Genomic DNA, 17,914 nt, shown 5'->3' with positions numbered 1-17,914 from the left:
TATGACAATCAGAAGGTCAGTCGACCCAATGGTCCAATTGTTGGACAGTAATTCACAAGTATATGGCTAACAAAAGGAATGTCGACCGACCGCCCATAATAAGAGCCAAATTAAATTTGCAGAAATACTCTGAAAAACGCTGTCGGACAAAAACGCGCTTTCGCGTCCAATAAAACTTAAAATTATTCGTCTCTAGCATGACTGTTGAGATATTATCCCGACTGTTATTGGAACTTTACGCGTACCTTTCTAATTTATCTACTCTTCGATATAGAAGTGTTTTTTTTTTCGCTATGACCTAGCCTCTACCCCTAGCATTCAAGTTTGAACCTACTATGCATATATTTTGCGAAATATCTCAAGTGTCAGTTTTCTTATTTTTCCTTATTAGGTCACTGATTTATACTCAAAATCATAAAAATTCAAAGGTGGAAGCAGAGATGTAGACTTTAAATTTGGGTTTAAGGTAGTATTTCATCTATACGGAAATTAAAAAGGTAGGTTTACGTACGAAAAGAAGTAAGATTCTAATATAAAACGTTAACCTGCTTTACTTTGGAGCTGCTACACCGTAAAAGGCTCTGAGATAACATGTACTGTACAGCCAAGTTTCATAATACTCTACCACTCCTTTAGAACAGCGCTTCTCAAACTTTTTAACCTTGCGGACCGGTTTTTTTCAACTATGTATGACGGACCATACCAGCCGCATGTCCGCGGACCGGTGCCGGTCCACGGACCACAGTTTGAGAAGCGCTGCTTTAGAATAAAGCTTTTAACTTTTCATTCTATTTTGTACAACTATAATGGTTCCAATGGAGAAACAATAGGAGTCGAAAGATATAGGCTCTATAGAATATACTATAGTAATATGAAATTGAGAGTTCAAAATAACGGGGTTCTGTTCTCCGTTTACCGAGACCCCAGAATGGTTACCGGCGTGTCAGTGGACCTTTTACGGCGATACTCTCGAACCCCAAACCGTGCTTTTATATATGGAAAATCAAAACTTTCAACGCCGTGATAATTCTTCTCAAATACCGATAGCATTTTATCAGCCAACGACATAAAATCACCCCCAATTCGAACGAGGAACCCAAGAGAGCGAGAACAGGGATGCCAGATTGAAAACCTTCAACCCGCCAAAATCAAATTGGAAACAAGCCCAAAAAAACCGCCAATCGGTGTTTCGAAAAGAAGCCCAAAAACTGCCTAATATCTAAACTATCCATGCCCAAAAACAAGCCAAAAATTTATCGTGAAAATTTGAAATTAGTTTTTTTTAGAAATTTTAATGCAAATTCAAAACTGACACCATTTTTAAAACGCAAAACAAAATGAAATCATTTTATTTAATCATGAATTATAAGCCGCTCAAAAGGTTTGACAGCACCATTTGTCAGTTTTTTGGGCATTCTAGTGATCTTCCCCTATTGGCGGTATTTTAAGCACAGCAAGCCAAAGAAAAACCCCGACAAGCCCAATTTCCAGCCAACAGCCAACCCTTTTATTTCAAGCCAATACTTTTGTGAAGAAGCCCAATTGGCGGCTTTCCAGCCCAATATGTCAACCCTGAGCGAGAATTTTCCCGGGAATTTGGTGTATACATAGGCGGTAGCTAAGTTTCAAATGATATTAGGACGAACGTTTCTTAAAATTATTTAACTAGAATTCATTTAAGGAACAGTCGATGAAAATAATTAATATCAATTTTTATACTTAAATTATTTTAGAATTTTACCTCCACTAAGGGAAATTTCTTTTGTCAAAATTAATATAAATAAATTAATAAGTAATGAAGATTGCTTAAGAAGTAGATCACTACATGCAATTCATAGTTAATATATAGCGAGTAATTAAGAACTTACTTATTTATTACATATCAAGGAAACTCGAAAGTTAATATAGGCCAATTAAAGAAAATGTTTTCGCGAAATGTTTATGAGAACCGATATTGAGATGTCGATTTCGGATGAATGATAAACGAGAAATCTTGCGAAATTCGTTTTATATCTGGAATGCAGCTTTTACTCCGTAACTCATACTGTCTGCAATATTTTCCTTATATCTATATGAAAAGAAATCCTACTAAATCTTTTTTCTTCACAATATAAAACGAAAATAAAGGGAATTGTTTAGGGAGTTTCGAGGCGTTAAATAGGTTTCAAGCTATAAAGCTTCGTTTCATTTAGTTATTCTAATAATGACTTTTGATATTGATAGGTGTTTACATATTAATTAAACTATACTACATCTATATATATCCTAAACGCTAATTTGGACATTTTAGGATAAAGAAGCAAAGTTTTGCCTATTGTCTTTCTTGATATTGATGACTTATCTGTTCTTAGTTGACTGAAAAGAAAACACTCAATTTCCGACACAAGCTGAATTACATTTTGTTTTTCCTGTCCTCTTTGTAGAGACTCAACTGTTCAAATTGATTAATTAACCCCAAATTAATATTATTCTGAGGTTGAACACACATTAAAATGGATAGTTTTAGGTATTTTCATGGAACCAACTGTCATGAAAACAACAATAATCGGATTACAACTTAGGAGGAGGTTCCATTATTTCAGCGCGGCTTGAGATAAATCGGTTCCAGTATGGTCAAACATTAACATTGACACTGGCTCAGGGTATCGTGAAAGTATAATTCGAGGATAGTGCCTACATACCAATGTAGTTGTAAACAGATCTTTGAATAATCCATTAATTTAATTTCTGCAGTTGATTTTCAATAAAGAGAAATAATAACATATATAGTGTGTTTCTGAAAAGTCTAGCAGGTGATGTTCTTTGGGCCATCTTGAATTGAAAATATTCTATGACATTTATTCACGGTTTTCAAAGTTAATATTGGAGTTATTTACGGATGACCCCTTAAATTTATTTATGAAATTAAAAGACAATTCTAATTTAATTAAGAAGTCATCCATAAAGCATTCAAATTATAACTTGATAACAGTGGCTCGGATGGCAAAATGCCATAGAACAAAATGGCTCAAAGAACATAACCCCTAATTTCTGATAGACTTTTCAGAAGCACCCTGTATAGGCAGAGAAGTTTGCGGTTAGGTCACCACTCACCTCGGAGAGATAATATTTTGGTTTCCCAACTTCTATTTAAGTAACATCATGTGCGTAGTTGGCAATAAATGGCCTAAAATGTCTACTTAATAAAGTTTGAGTTAGGGAAAGATAATGATCACAATCATGATTATAGGTGTCTATCGAATAGATCAGCTAACGATAGTAACAATTATCTTTGTGAAACTTTGTATTTTGCAAGCATGTGTGTACATAGCTACCTACACTTGAAAATGAAAATAGTGAAATTAGTGATAAAAATCATCCTAACCTCTAAATATTTATAATAGTAGAGTGGTAAAACAGTGCTTGCTTTTTGAATTTTCGCCTTAATTATTTGTCTAATTGAGCCCTATCTATGATTAAATTGTAATTTTTAATTTATTATTCAGTTAGTATAAATGTATTTGGTAATTAATATGTATTAAACCATGTGCGCTGCTTTTTAACGAATTTTTATTAATTGTAAAATATAAATTAGCCTTCCTCAAATGAATGTTACTTGCACCATTCTTGCACCAACTCCTAAAATTTCGACCGGCGTTACAAAACAGGCGCAATAACGTGATAAAAGCTCTTGGAGAGCCAAAAATTGTCCTTTTAGAAACTAAGGGGACAAAATGAATTGGCTGAAGTTCAAATATTCCAATATTCATTAAAAAAGCATCTATCTTATTTTTTTAACCAATATTACATTTAAAATGTTTTGACATACTTCAAATTTCTTGAAAGTAAAAAACTTATTAACTGAAGGTCCGTCCACATTATGAAGTTTTTTCGCGTCGTACATAACGCTCGCGCGCGGTACATCGCTTCGCTCGTATCGTCCACATTGCATCTTTGCTTCGGATATTTTTGTAGGTTTGAAGTTTTACGTCCCATAACTCCAGAAAACCTCGCGCTTCCGAAATTAGTTCCACTTCATTAATCGCCAAATCATTCCTCCCACTCACTGTTCTGTTAATTTCTTCGGAATTCTTCCTTCATTACAATGTAAATTTTTAGGCCGACCACGGAGGGTCTAAAGTTAACCCCTATATATAAGTTCAATCAAGGAAGCTCTCTGATTTGCTGCGAATTTGTTAAAACGGTTACATAAACAATCCGATTGTGTGGACGGACCTTAAAATGCCGTGCAACTGGGATATGAAAAAGATATTCGTTTGCGATTGTGCAGGTTTAGTTAATTGAATAACAGTAAATCAGGTATGGACTTATGGTTAGATAAATCAAGTTCAATTTGTTTATTTTTACCTAAATTCTAGGAGAGCGGTCGCTCTCTTAGATAAGACTTGATACCGCCTCTAATGCTAAAGGAGGGTTCTTTGATTGGCCGTAACGTTTTTCGTATTGTGTTTGCGGCTTTGAAATTTTGCCAGTGAACTAAAATTCAGGCCCTAATTTTGTGGTTAAAATTTCAAAGAGATCCAACTAATAGTTAATTCTATAAAGAAAAAAGTTGTTAAGGGTGGTTTTAGAATCCATAAAATTAATCAGACATTTTGTGAAAAATACTATATTGTTTCATAGAGATAACATGGGATTTTTTTGAAAAATGACCTTAAAAGGGATAGTGTATAAAGAAAACTATTCATTCGTTACGTTTGGGAACCATACTAAATGAAAGATAATAGTCCATAGATGTGCCTTTCCTTAGTTTCATTAAGATAAATTAAGTTTAAGTATTGATTTTTATCATTGTTAACACATACTTTGACTTACGTTGTTTTGGGTATAGGAATTACGGCGTTTTATCACTGTTAGAGACACGCATTTTAGCCCAAATTTTTTATATTGGACTTACGGCGTTTTTGTCGTGATTCACGCCGTTTTACAGGGATATTAAGCAAGACAAGTTGGGAAAACCAAAATATTACCTCTCCGTGTCGAGAAGATTATATAAACAAAATTATCCAATGAAAACACTTTTGCCCTCATCCTTTATATATATAGGAGGCAATGAATGAAATATATCACAATTCACGGGCCTTGATAGATATAGGAGGCAATGAAGGAAATATATCGCATGCACGGGCCTTGGTAGATATAGGAGGCAATGAAGGAAATATATCGCATGCACGGGCCTTGGTTGATACAGGAGGCAGTGATAATCTCTCTTTGTACGAGTGGTTTATCTTTAATATTTAAATAAATATAATTATTTTTAATTATTTTAATCTTCAATAATTAACATTAATAATAGTAAAATCGTTTAAAATAAAGTTATAGTTATTAGCATCTCAAACTTTACTAATATTGACGTTTAAAGTGAAGGGTACCCCTCTTGCCCGCTTTCTTCAAATTTTGGGATATATATACTATTCGATTCCATTATAATTATAAAAAAACGTCTTGATTTGGACCAAGACCGAAAAAACAAACGATATGTGTGAGGTTTATCAATTGGCTGAAGTTCAGATATTGAAATTTTTTTTAGTTATTTTTATCCATTTAATCCTTAAAAAATATTAAATTCAATCAACTGATTTTACTGTTAATCGATCTATTCCCTCTAAATTAATTGAAAAAATTACATATCTACGCTTTTTCAAGAACAATTACATTTTCCGAAAACATTTTATCATGAAATTAATTATTTTGAAGGGAGTACGTGCTGAGGGATCAATAATGAATATTTGAAACACTCTGTCTAAAAAGACCAAGCGAACTTTGACATAATTCGAAAGGAAAATGTAAATTTTTAAAAGTCGATTCCAAACCACCCTGCACGAATTCATACATTTAATTTCGTACATCGAAATGCTACATTTCTAATGTCGCGACTATGAAGGAAAGGTTGCACTGCAATTTCCATCTTCGTACTTTAGAGTTTTATAACGTCACCACCCCTTTCTACATTGTTGGCGTTACTTGTACACCGGTAACGTATTACGCATAATCATTTTAGCACGCGTAAATACCATTTCGGAAAACACACAGTGGCGAGGCCACCATTGGGTATTATCCCTCGCACCAAGGGTCACCGCCAGACGGTAACAAAGTTGACTACAGGCAGGAGGCTAGTCAACTTGCACTGCCTATAGCGGTGCTTCTGGGCGAGAGAGAGGACCTTAATGGCGGCATCACACCTGTGTTTTAATTCTCTGTATGTAATTTCTAAAATGGTCTACTCTCTTACAAATGTACACCGATTAGACTGAGTGATCGGTCCTTCAGGCGCTAGCGAGTGTCAAGCCACAACAATAATCATTCTTGTACACGAACGTTTTATAGTTTTAGGTTATTAAGGTTGGCGGGCAAGTCCGGAGAGTCATGTACCGTTCACTAATGTGAAAAGGTTTCGACCTATATGGTAATATTTGCTGGGTGTATTGCGTCGGCTCAGATGACCCAAAACACTGGAACCACTGGTGATTGTAAAATTTTATATATTGGGGAAATGGAGGAAGGGGGGGAGGGTTAAGTTAAGTGTGACCTTCTTCGTTTAACTCGTAATGAATGGAGATGAATATAACAAGCCATTGGTACTGAAACGTATTTCTTATTATGTAATCTTTACCCTTACCTTTGGTTTTATACCGTTATCATATTTGTCCAGTGTTACAGATAGCTACCTACTAAATGAAACCACACAGGATAAACGATGTTGCTTTGTCTTAAATAGACGACATTAGTTATTTAGTTTATTAACTAGTCTGAACAAAATAAATTTAAATTATCATATTTTTTTTGAACATCAGTCTTCTTAGCAACTTACAGATTTAAACTTTTTTGGGTGCAAATTTGAAAATTTGTCAAGCCAGCAACAATTAAATCTATGTCCGTCAAGGTGCTTACACGAAATCCCTTGAAAATAATTAATTTCATGATAAAATGTTTTCGGAAAATGTAATTGTTCTTGAAAAAGCGTAGATATGTAATTTTTTCAATTAATTTACAGGGAATAGATCGATTAACAGTAAAATCAGTTGATTGAATTTAATATTTTTTAAGGATTAAATGGATAAAAATAACTAAAAAAAAATTCAATATCTGAAACTTCAGCCAATTGATAAACCTCACACATATCGTTTGTTTTTTCGGTCTTACTCCAAATCAAGACGTTTTGTTATAATATCTGTCACTTCAGTCTTAATGTAATTAAATTTTGAATAATTATGTTAGCTTTACCGTATATATATATATATTTATATACGTGGGCTATTTATATATATAGGCGCTAGCCCACTTGCGAGAAGGTTCAAGGTAGTTTGACCATAAAGGATAGGTTTGACTAAATTGACTCTGCGAGACTTCAAAATTCCAATCGTGCCGAGACTGCCGACTACCGTGTAGTTTTAAATCTAACTTAATACCACTACCAAAACCTGGTACCACTTGGCAAGCCCTTCATTTGGGTCTAAACTCTAGAGTGATGCGGTTTATTGTGTTTGAAATAGAAAAGTTAAGAGTAGAAATTGGAAGAAAGCTAGAATTTTTAAACTGGTCCCGCCTCAATTCCCATCAAAAAACTTAATTATTAATTTTTTCAATTAAAAACTGGTCCAAGCAACCAATAAACTGCTTTTGGACCGGTGGACGTGTGCTATTTCTAAGTCTGGTTGTGTTAAAATTGTAACAATACTCCTGTTAAAAAGGCACAAATACTGTAACATCCCCCCCCAAACTTTAAGTTTCGCTCCTTTTCAATGGCTCTCTTTCAATACGGGAAAAATGCTTTTAAATGACAATTTATTTACGTGTAAGAATTAAACAGGAAAATGGAGGCTGAGTGTAAGATAAGTGTAGTTTTAATTATAATTTGTTAGTTTAATTATAAGGCCTCCATGAATTTACCAAAAACATTCGTGTTTTGGGTTGATTTCACATTAATTATACTTGATTAAGTTTAATTTAACGGTTTATCTAGTGTGGATACAAGTTTCGATAGAATATTAACTTTAATTGCAATTACCCTAAAATATGTAAGAGCTTTCGATGTATTTTAATGATGAATTAAATTAATTTGAAAGTGAAATAGGAAACATCTGTGGCTGTGCGAAAAACTTGTGATGTTTTAATATTAATTTGAGCGCGGTTCGGGAGAGTGGATTAGGCTTAAAAGTATAATTTATTGGAATTTTTTACCCCAATTGCAACGTTTAGTGAAGTTTAACATTTTTGCCAGTCATTATTTTACCCAAAACTTTTGAATTTCGCGCCAATTAATGTACTTTAAAGATAGGTTAAATTAACTTAAGTGTGAAATAGAAAACATTGGGATTTATACCAATGGCTTGGGTAGTTTTAAATAAGATTAAAAGTTAAATATTTGAGTTTTTATCCAAAAAATGAATATATTTGGTTTAATTTCACGTTAATTATATTTAATTGAGTGACAATTAACGTAGGATTGTGTTTCGGCAGTGTACATTTAGGTTATAAAATGACTTTCAACATATACTTTACGTTAATTGCAATTTTTAGTGGAGCTTTTGAATCTTATTTTACCCTATGTAACGGACCAAAAGGCTAGAGCATACATCGTGCGTTAATAAATTGAATAAAGTTACCTTTTTATATCGTAAGAACTTTCCTTTTATTCGCAAGTGCGGTATCAATATTAAACACAAACTCGATTAAATATTCTTCCCGCACTTAATTATTACAAAAACCCGAACTGGTCTCTGCTAATACCCGGTAGCAACTGCCTCCTTCTCTAATCGTTCTCTCCTATTTATAGTAGGAGGCACGTCACACAGTCGAGCAGATGACGTCACAATCGTCGTCTGCTCGACTGTCTGCTTACATATTCCCCCTATTCGCTGAGACCAGTCCGTCCACTAATCAAATATTATCGTTTCCAAAATAACACAAGCCAACAAAATTATTTAAGTAAACAAAAGATAAACAAAGGTTAGGAAGAATTAAATTGACGAAGTCCAATAAGTTCAATAGAAGGGGCGACATCGTTCCGGCAGCCGTTCTGGCGGCAAGGTCGGCAGACCCCATAGCCGACGCTGGGGATTTTGTCTCAGAACACGCCGAGGGTGTGGGCACGCACTGGCGAGATGTCCATGTCGGCGGCAACGGTAACATCGGCGAAACCTTGGACAGGCCCGGTCATTATGCCCCGCGAAAGAACAGTAAGGGCATTCCTGACTGCCGGACCTTGGCAACGGATAATAAGGGCACTGAGGGCGCCGATGGTCTTGAAGACCACAATGTTCGCAGGACGGCGGAGATCGAGAGCGTCGAGACGATAGAAATCGGGGACGTCTAGGCGACGGAGATCGATGACGGCTAGGCGACGGAGATCGATGACGTCTAGGCGACGGAGTTCGATGACGTCTAGGCGACGGAAATCGGGGACATCCAGGCGACGCAGGTCGGGGATGTCGACGGCGAAAACCAGGAGAATGTGCCTCTGAGTAAGCCCGCGAATACCGTGGGCGAGGAAAAGGATCAGGAGACTGGTTCACAGGACGTAGGCGTTGAGGACTGGTTCGTATACCGACAGAGCGGCACTCATTACGTCTGATAATGACGAAAAGGTCACCAGCTGGGTCCGGTTCCATGTCCTGAGAGAGAAATATAATTAAAACGGGACTTCGGTTTTAATTAGCGTCCCTAAAGATTTCCTGCGTCGGAGATGCACCAGGCGTTGGTTCGGGCCGGAAATTAAAATTCTCCCGGTTAAATCCCCTATGAATATGGGATATATTCTTATAATCGGGCCAGGAGCGAAGTTTTATCCTCTTCGGCCCTGGTGTGTAATAATATACGTCATGGGTTTGACCCAAAGAAGAAGGCACCTTTCGGCGGACCACTTCCCTTGTCCAACCCAAGTTGAGGGGGACGAGAAGGGGACTAATTTCCTCTTCCTGGTCGCCAAGATCGGTGCTATCGGGATCTCCCAGGAGCGAAACATCATTTTCAGAGGAGGTACGATCACGGCGTTCCGTAGTGGAGGGTGATAACTGGGGGTCAGCAGAACTACTGGAGGTTGAATTAAAAGAGGGATTTAAATTATTAGTTAAAATCGGTAAAAGCTCAGTTGTAGTCGCTGCATCATCCTCCGGATCGGAAGTGACAACATGATCGTCCCCATCATCTATGACCAAAGGATCCAGGGAATCATCATCCTGGGTAACGAAATATTTAAGTTGATTTATGTGCCAGGTGCCAGCAGGGGCGCCGGATAGTTCGTGCCGTAAGACATAGGTGAGCGGGCTATGTTTACCAACAATGCGGTACGGGCCTTCCCAGGAAGGTGCTAGTTTGGCTGTGAATCCGGTAGCGGCTTGGGATAGTTTATGGGTTCTCTTCCATACGAGTTGGCCCACTTCCATCTCGGACCCGTTATAATGTCTGTCGTAGTAAAATTTTTGCTTGATTTGAGCAAGTCTTGAGAATTCTTCAGCCTCCTGGCGAACCCGCTGGAGTTCATGTAACGGCCCCCGTTCATAAGAGGTAATATCGGGCCCGTCAGCTTGCAGGCCTGAAAAATCTCGAACCTCCTCGTCTACATCCCATGGGAGTCGAGGGTCTCGACCGTATTGGAGGGAAAAGGGAGAATGTCCGGTCGTACTGTGAACGACGGAATTAATGGCCAGTTGATGTAATTCCAACCCTAAGTCCCAACGGTTATGACAGTTCCCAACATACATACTCATCATCTCACCCAACACTCGATTGACCCGCTCGGTGAGGTTCGTCTGGGGATGATATGGTGTGGTGAATTTCGTCTTAACCTTCATTAATCTGCACATAGAGGACCATAAGGCAGAAGTAAACTGGGCTCCGTTATCCGAACAGACAGCCTCCGGTGAACCATGACGAGAGACGTATTTCATGAAAACATTCCCAACGGTTATAGCCGTGATGTTGCGTACGGCTGTTAATTCGACGTATTTCGTAAAGTAGTCAACAATGACGACGAGGAATCGATTCTGCCTCTGAGTGGTCGGAAGAGGACCCATCATATCAATGCCAACCAACTGGTTCGGTCCATACGTAGTGGTGTTCGAAATCATCTTCCCGGCAGGTTGGGTGTTACAGGACTTATACTGTTGGCATATGAGACAATGCTGGACATACCTATGGATGATAGACCGGAACCCAGGGAAGTAATATCGGGCCATAATTCGACGTTCGGTAGCCAAACGACCGCGGTGTCCAGCGGTTGGATGGTTGTGGTACAGGTCCAGGATATGAGGATGTAAAGACTCCGGAATTACGATCTTCGCCGACTTATGAGGGGTACCATTGCGATACAGAAGGTCATCTTTCAGGTGATACTGAGCATGTCCGTGACCCTTTTTTAGGTGGGTAATTATTGGGGACCACCGAGGGTCGTCCTTTTGTGCGGTGTGTATCTCCTCCTTTGATACAGGATCCACCTCATGTCCATCGGAAGCAATAAAGACCGACAAGAAGGTCTTGATCGGGACAGGGTCTCCCTCAATAATGGAGGTAACGGGTCTGGAAAGTGCGTCAGCGACCCTGTTAGCTTTTCCCGGACAGTGTATGATGTCAAAGTCATATTCTTGTAGTTCAATAGCCCATCTTAATAACTTGCTTCGCTGGTCCTTGAGGGTAAATAACCAAGTTAAAGCCTTATGATCAGTTACCACTGTAAAGTGTCGACCCTCCAAGTAGGGACGGAATTTCCGTATGGCTTCCACCACGGCCATGCATTCCTTTTCGGGAATGCTGTAATTCTTGGCGGCCCCTTGAAAAGCCTTACTATAGTAGGCAAGCGGCACTTCCTTTCCATCCTGAAGCTGCGAAAGCACGGCCCCAACAGCATGCTCACTAGCGTCCGTAGTTAGGATGAATTTAGCCTCCGGATCAGGAACTTGAAGTAACACGGCTGTGGCAATTCTGTCTTTGATCTCCTCAAAGGCTTGTTGTTGGTTATTCCCCCACTCCCAGGGAACATTCTTTCGCCGGAGTTTCTGTAATGGTGCTATTATATCAGTAATGTGGGGAATAAACCTTGCGTGCCATGTAACCATTCCCAGGAACGTTGATAATTCCTTAATATTCCGGGGGGGTTGAACCTTTCTAATTTCGGCGACTTTTTCGTCGTCTATGGCGATACCATCTTTTGATACTTTATAACCCAGGACCCTTACTTCAGTACAGGCAATCTGGCACTTTGAAAGCTTCAGAGTGAGTCCGGCCTTCCGTAATCGGGACAACATGTAATCAATGGCAGTAATGTGCTCGTCCCAAGTCGGCGAAGAGATAATAATGTCGTCTAGGTACGCGACGATGCCCAAGTGACGCCCGTGTTTGAGGACCTTGTCCATAAGACGCTGAAAGGTAGAAGGAGCGTTTTTAAGGCCAAACGGCATTACCTTAAACTGGAATTTTCCCCGATGAGTAATGAAGGCAGTGTACTGAGAGCTGTTAGGGTCCATGGGTATTTCCCAAAACCCGGATCGAAGATCAAACTTGGAAATGAACTTAGGGTCTCGAAATGTGTCGAGAATCTCATCTATTCGTGGCAAAGGGTATGGATCAGTCACGGTGATACGATTAACAGCTCGGCTATCCACACAAAAACGTCCCTCCGAACTATCCTTCTTCGGTACCACGATAGCGGGACTAGCAAAAGAGCTATTCGACGGGCAAATGATGTCCAATCGCAACATTTCCTCAATCTGATCGTCAATAATTTTCCTGGTCTTCGGACTAACACGGTAAGGTCGAGTAGCTACGGGCCTTGCCCCCGGAACGAGCTTAATTTTATGCTTGATCCATGTGGTACGACCCACACGATCAGTCACGACGTCGGGGTACTGTTCAAACATATCCACCAACTCCTTCCGTCTCGAAGGGGAAAGACCGGGGCCAATCATGTGCTGGACCTGAGTGGCAATTGATTCCGACAAAACATCCGTAGGTTGATGAGGAGCATCCATGACATGCAAGGGAACAACACCACCTTCTAGGTGCAGAGATAGATTCCCCCAGTCCAGGAGCGCCTTATGCTCCACGAGGAAGTTACTACCCAAAACAATAGGGTAGGGTAGATACTCGGACACCTCAAACGCCAAATGTGGTAATAGCAGTCCGTTCTCCAGACGGCCCATTAAATGGATTCGTCCAACTAAGGGTAAATCAGAAATAAAACCGGAGGCAAATATATTTTTCCTGCGGACCATGTGTGAATATAAACCCACACGTTTTAACATGTTAACGTTAATAAAACAACAATTAGACCCGGAATCGATGAACGCCAGGTTAGAAAGTTCGTTAATAGTTAGCATTATTCCATACCCCTTTCCAGTAGACAAAAGGACAGGACATTCTATGTGGTGCTGCCGAGGTCCTGTGACTCGGGTAGCCCCTGAGAGTTTTCCGGTAAGGCAGGTGTGACATCCGATCGTCGCGGTGAGGTCCTTCGAGGGGGAGTGCGTTGGAATCGAGGATTAAGTGGGAGAGTATTCTCTGCCTGATCAGGAACAGAAGGATTCCCCCACGTTCGTTGACGTCCCCGTCCGTTACGGGAGCGTCCGGGACGAGAGGAGGGTAAACCATTGTCATTCACGGAAGTCTCATCCACGGAATCCGATCCTCCATGTGGTGTGGACTGGAAGCGTACCCGTCTACTGGGCGATGAGGGCCAAGAAGCCTCTCGGGCCATGATACGCCGGGCCTCATTTTCAAAGATATCGAGAGACGAGCACCAGGCAGGAGAGATGGACGATTGATATTTCGGCAGCATATTACCCATAATAATGCGCAGCATGTCCTCCGATTTATAAGGCTCTTTCAAGGATCGGTTCATCCGAAGTAATCGGGTCTCAAAATCGAGAAGATTCTCCCCCGGCCGCTGACGTTCCTGATGCAATATGGTCTTCAAGGTCCGTTCGCGGATTATCATTGTCGGCCCCAGTAAATTCAGGTAAATGTAGTTTATAGATACTGGCGGTTGACGGACCCGGAATTGAAGGTATGTAACTACCAAAGGTATCAGGAATAATTCCACCAGACGAGGAGAGCTGACCAGCTGAAGTATAATTCATAGAATCCGGTGCGAGAGCAGGAGTCTCGGCTGAGGTTTCCATGTGATTGTCCGGCCAATGTACATGACGTGGTTCAGAAGATCCCGGCTGAGATCCCTCGATCCCTGAGATTCCGGACCACCGTAAAGGGTCAACCACCGAGCCCACTAGGTGCTGCCGAGAGGTAGGGTCAGCTGGAGTGCTACTAGGTCGGTTTGAAGGATTTGCGGGAGTAGCCGTGCCAGCTGGATGTATTAACTGCGATTGGGCAATGATCAAGTGTTGGAGTTGCTGTAACGAAGCCAGGATAGCATCAAGCGGGGCAGCGGAAGAATTAGGCACAGTTGTAGACGGGCCAGAAGGGGTAGACGACCCAGACGGCCCTGAAGTAGAACCAGCGACCAATGGAACGCCATAATGTGGTTGCGGAGGTAGGCCAGAGGCAAGAGCCCAACGACGGCGAGTTTCTACTACGTAGAGAATGAAACCATTATAAACATAGCGAATAAAGATAGTACATAACCGGCGGAAGCCATGATAAATGAGCAATAATAATTCCGGGATAATTCCGCAAATGAATTCAAGGAACCTCAACATATCACTCTCAGGCCACAAGTGAAGCAAGGAAGTGGTAGCGTACCGCATTACGACTAATGATAAAACTACTCGGCCAAAACTCATTAAATGTGCACTACATGCAGCAAGGGTAGTTAAATCACATACGCTCTGCAAGATCCATAATAATCCCTTTACAAAGTCAGGTCCCATAGCCGCAAAAACACGGGTGCCGAGGCTTAGTGTGGCGTTAAATAGCCCATACATGGTAAGTCGTTAACAAAAGAAGGCGAGGTAATAAACACGTGGTGATTAGGCCCGATCTAGGCTTAGTGACATTCCCCCCATGGGCCACCATATGTAACGGACCAAAAGGCTAGAGCATACATCGTGCGTTAATAAATTGAATAAAGTTACCTTTTTATATCGTAAGAACTTTCCTTTTATTCGCAAGTGCGGTATCAATATTAAACACAAACTCGATTAAATATTCTTCCCGCACTTAATTATTACAAAAACCCGAACTGGTCTCTGCTAATACCCGGTAGCAACTGCCTCCTTCTCTAATCGTTCTCTCCTATTTATAGTAGGAGGCACGTCACACAGTCGAGCAGATGACGTCACAATCGTCGTCTGCTCGACTGTCTGCTTACACCTACACTTTCGAATTTCGCGCCTATTAATGTATTTTAAAGATAATTTAAATTAACGTAAGTGTGAAATTGAAAACAAGGGGCTATACTAACAGCTTGTGCAGTTTTAATCTTAATTAAGTATTTTATTTCAAAGTTACTCGAGTTCTCATCCAAATATGTATATTTCATGTTTAAATTCACGTTAATTATACTTAATTAAGTTGAAATTAATGAAGGATTGAGGTTTGGCAGTGTTGATTTAGCTTACAAAATAAGTTTCAAATCACCTTAATTGTAAAGTTTAGAAGAGTTTTTCATTCTTGCCAACACAATGTGTTAAACTTTTATCATACCACGTGGTAAATTTGCGGTAACATAAAGATCATCTATAACATATGTTAATGAATGATGTGATTCTATAGTTTGGCAACTTTGACTTGAATACCAGTAATTAAATTAAATACCTAAACAATTCATAGCAATTTAGACAAATGAACAAACGGCAATGTGAACTGTGGAGATAGCGAACAACGTAACCCTCCGTTGCTTACGTGGTTACGTTGGAAAAATCTGCGCCGATGTAAACATGGAAATTATTTGACTAATTAAATTACATAACGACACTGTCCTCCTGGATTAATCAGCACCACTGTTACTTATATTTATGAATTAACAAAATCCACTGTTGGTAACAAACTGCGTTAAGGTAAACACCACGACTCTTCTAACTGCCGTAAGGAAAACATTTTAAACTTTTTGTCATCTTACCAGTAGTATTTTGAAGTTTTCGATCTTTTCACAGGGTGAAAAGCACTATCTTTATTTCAACACGTTAATAATTTGAATAGGTATGCCATTTTTTACATCAAATTGCAAGCGCACACGGTAAATACAGCATAAAAAACCTAGGGTTAACCCGGTTAGGCTCTGTTTCTAGCATAAAATTGAGCAGACTATATAAAGGATTCCAAAACAAATGAGAGCTGGAAATCAGCCTTTTTAATAATCTTTAAAGAGTAACTAAAATAGAGTAATGGCAGCCCTCTGCCTTCGACTGTATTAAGCTCTATGGGGAAATAACATGGGGTGCTATTAGTCTATATAACTTAAGCCATGGCCGTAAAGAACGTCGAAAAACTTACTTCAAAAGATATAAAAACCTCTATTAACTGTAATAATTTACCTGAATTACTTTTCTAGACGAAAATTCGACCTGATAACGACCTATTTCTTATTAAGGGTGCTACAGTTAATTAGAAAATACATATAAAGGTGCTCAAGCTCGGACGAAATACCAAAGTAATTTGTTAGAGTCTACTGCTAAGAAATTAGGAAAATCAGCAAGAAAACCAACATTTGCAATTTGTCAACGTAACTTGTTAGTACCCACAAACCTAGGCCCTTCTAGTTGTCAACGAGAACAAAATGAAGCATTAGGTTTAAGCATGGTTTAAGCGCGCTATAAGGTTACGCTGACTTCTGGCCCAAAAGTAATTTTTTGACGTACTATCTTAATTAGTTAAATTACAAAAATTAGAATTCATTAATTAAAAATCGAAACACGTAAGTTTCCCATTTAATAAATGCTTGTTAATTTAGAAGTATTCCGAAAACTAACTTCGCTATAGTTTTTCCGTATGGCCTGCCACAATTGCCTTAAAAAACTGAAAATGTTTTAATGCTTTTTCTATGGGACGCTAACCCTAAAAGGTGTGACTTTTTCTTTAACATTACGGAAGGGTGTCATGTCATATCTACAAGGGCCTACCGGCCCTGTAGAATTCGTTTAGGATAAGCGAATACAGAAACTTAACATTTCTTTTGTACCAAAAGAGAACACTTCACTTGTTCTCATTAGAATTACAATTTAAAATATAAACGTTGTATAATTTTAAACTTGACAAATTATTTGAATCATAAGTTTATAAGATACGTTCTATAAGTATGACACTCCCTATACTTCGTAATGCTAGAGACTTAATGAGAGCTAGTTCGAGAACGACGTGAGAATTGACTACACTCGGTTTTTGCAGTCCATCTATCTAGTCTGTACTAAGCATTTGACAGCGCCTCACCAGGCGAAGCTTTACAAGAATCTATAACTTTTCACTAACTTCACTTCTTTACAAGCTCTCATTAAATAGTGACAAACGTATGGAACATATCTACTCTTTGAATAAATAATACGATATTGATTACAATTACATATAGGAAAAGCCGAGTGTTCCCAAAGAAGTGCGACTCACGTTACACTCGATGTTATTCCCAATCATAGTTTACATCTCTTTCATCACCTTTATTCTAATTTTGGTCATTTCCAACGTCCGCAACCTTACTTAGTCCGAAGATAACAAATGTCCATTCAATATTAAAAATTACATTGTCTACGATAATGATTATTTCGTACCAAGAAGCCACTCGAGCAGCGCCCGAGAAGAGACGAAAGTTGAAATTGCTATAAATATTTGACCTTTGACTTGGTTTCTGAATTATTCTATTTTAACATCTACCGAATTTAACCCGGCTTGGAACCGCACATCGATTGAGAAAATACTCCACGCGTTAAATTTTGCCAAGAGGGACGCACTGAGCCTTGCAAACTTGGTTATTAGAACTGCACGCAGTGCTTGTAACAATTAAATAGAAAACAGTTCATCTCATAAGTGAATAACT

General features: G+C 39.2%; 1 long non-coding RNA gene across 2 annotated transcripts; it reads right to left on the bottom strand.

The window, feature by feature from the left end:
• Window positions 1-15,554: 15,554 nt before the first annotated feature.
• LOC149714193 (uncharacterized) lies at window positions 15,555-16,690 on the bottom strand. Of its 2 annotated transcripts, none has more exons than XR_016369371.1 (3): window positions 16,425-16,690; window positions 16,010-16,146; window positions 15,555-15,811 (listed from the first exon to the last, which is right to left on the bottom strand). It is a non-coding gene; the product is annotated as an uncharacterized LOC149714193 (long non-coding RNA). The 2 variants fall into 2 exon arrangements; XR_016369373.1 differs by lacking the exon at window positions 15,555-15,811 and adding an exon at window positions 15,836-15,937.
• Window positions 16,691-17,914: the final 1,224 nt, after the last annotated feature.

This window comes from Phalangium opilio, unplaced genomic scaffold (assembly GCF_054372755.1).
Source record: "Phalangium opilio isolate 3A_F unplaced genomic scaffold, DU_Popi_V2 ptg000009l_1, whole genome shotgun sequence".
NCBI lineage: Eukaryota > Metazoa > Arthropoda > Arachnida > Opiliones > Phalangiidae > Phalangium > Phalangium opilio.
Note: the sequence above shows the minus strand (reverse complement) of the source record. Positions and strands in the feature narration are given on the sequence as shown.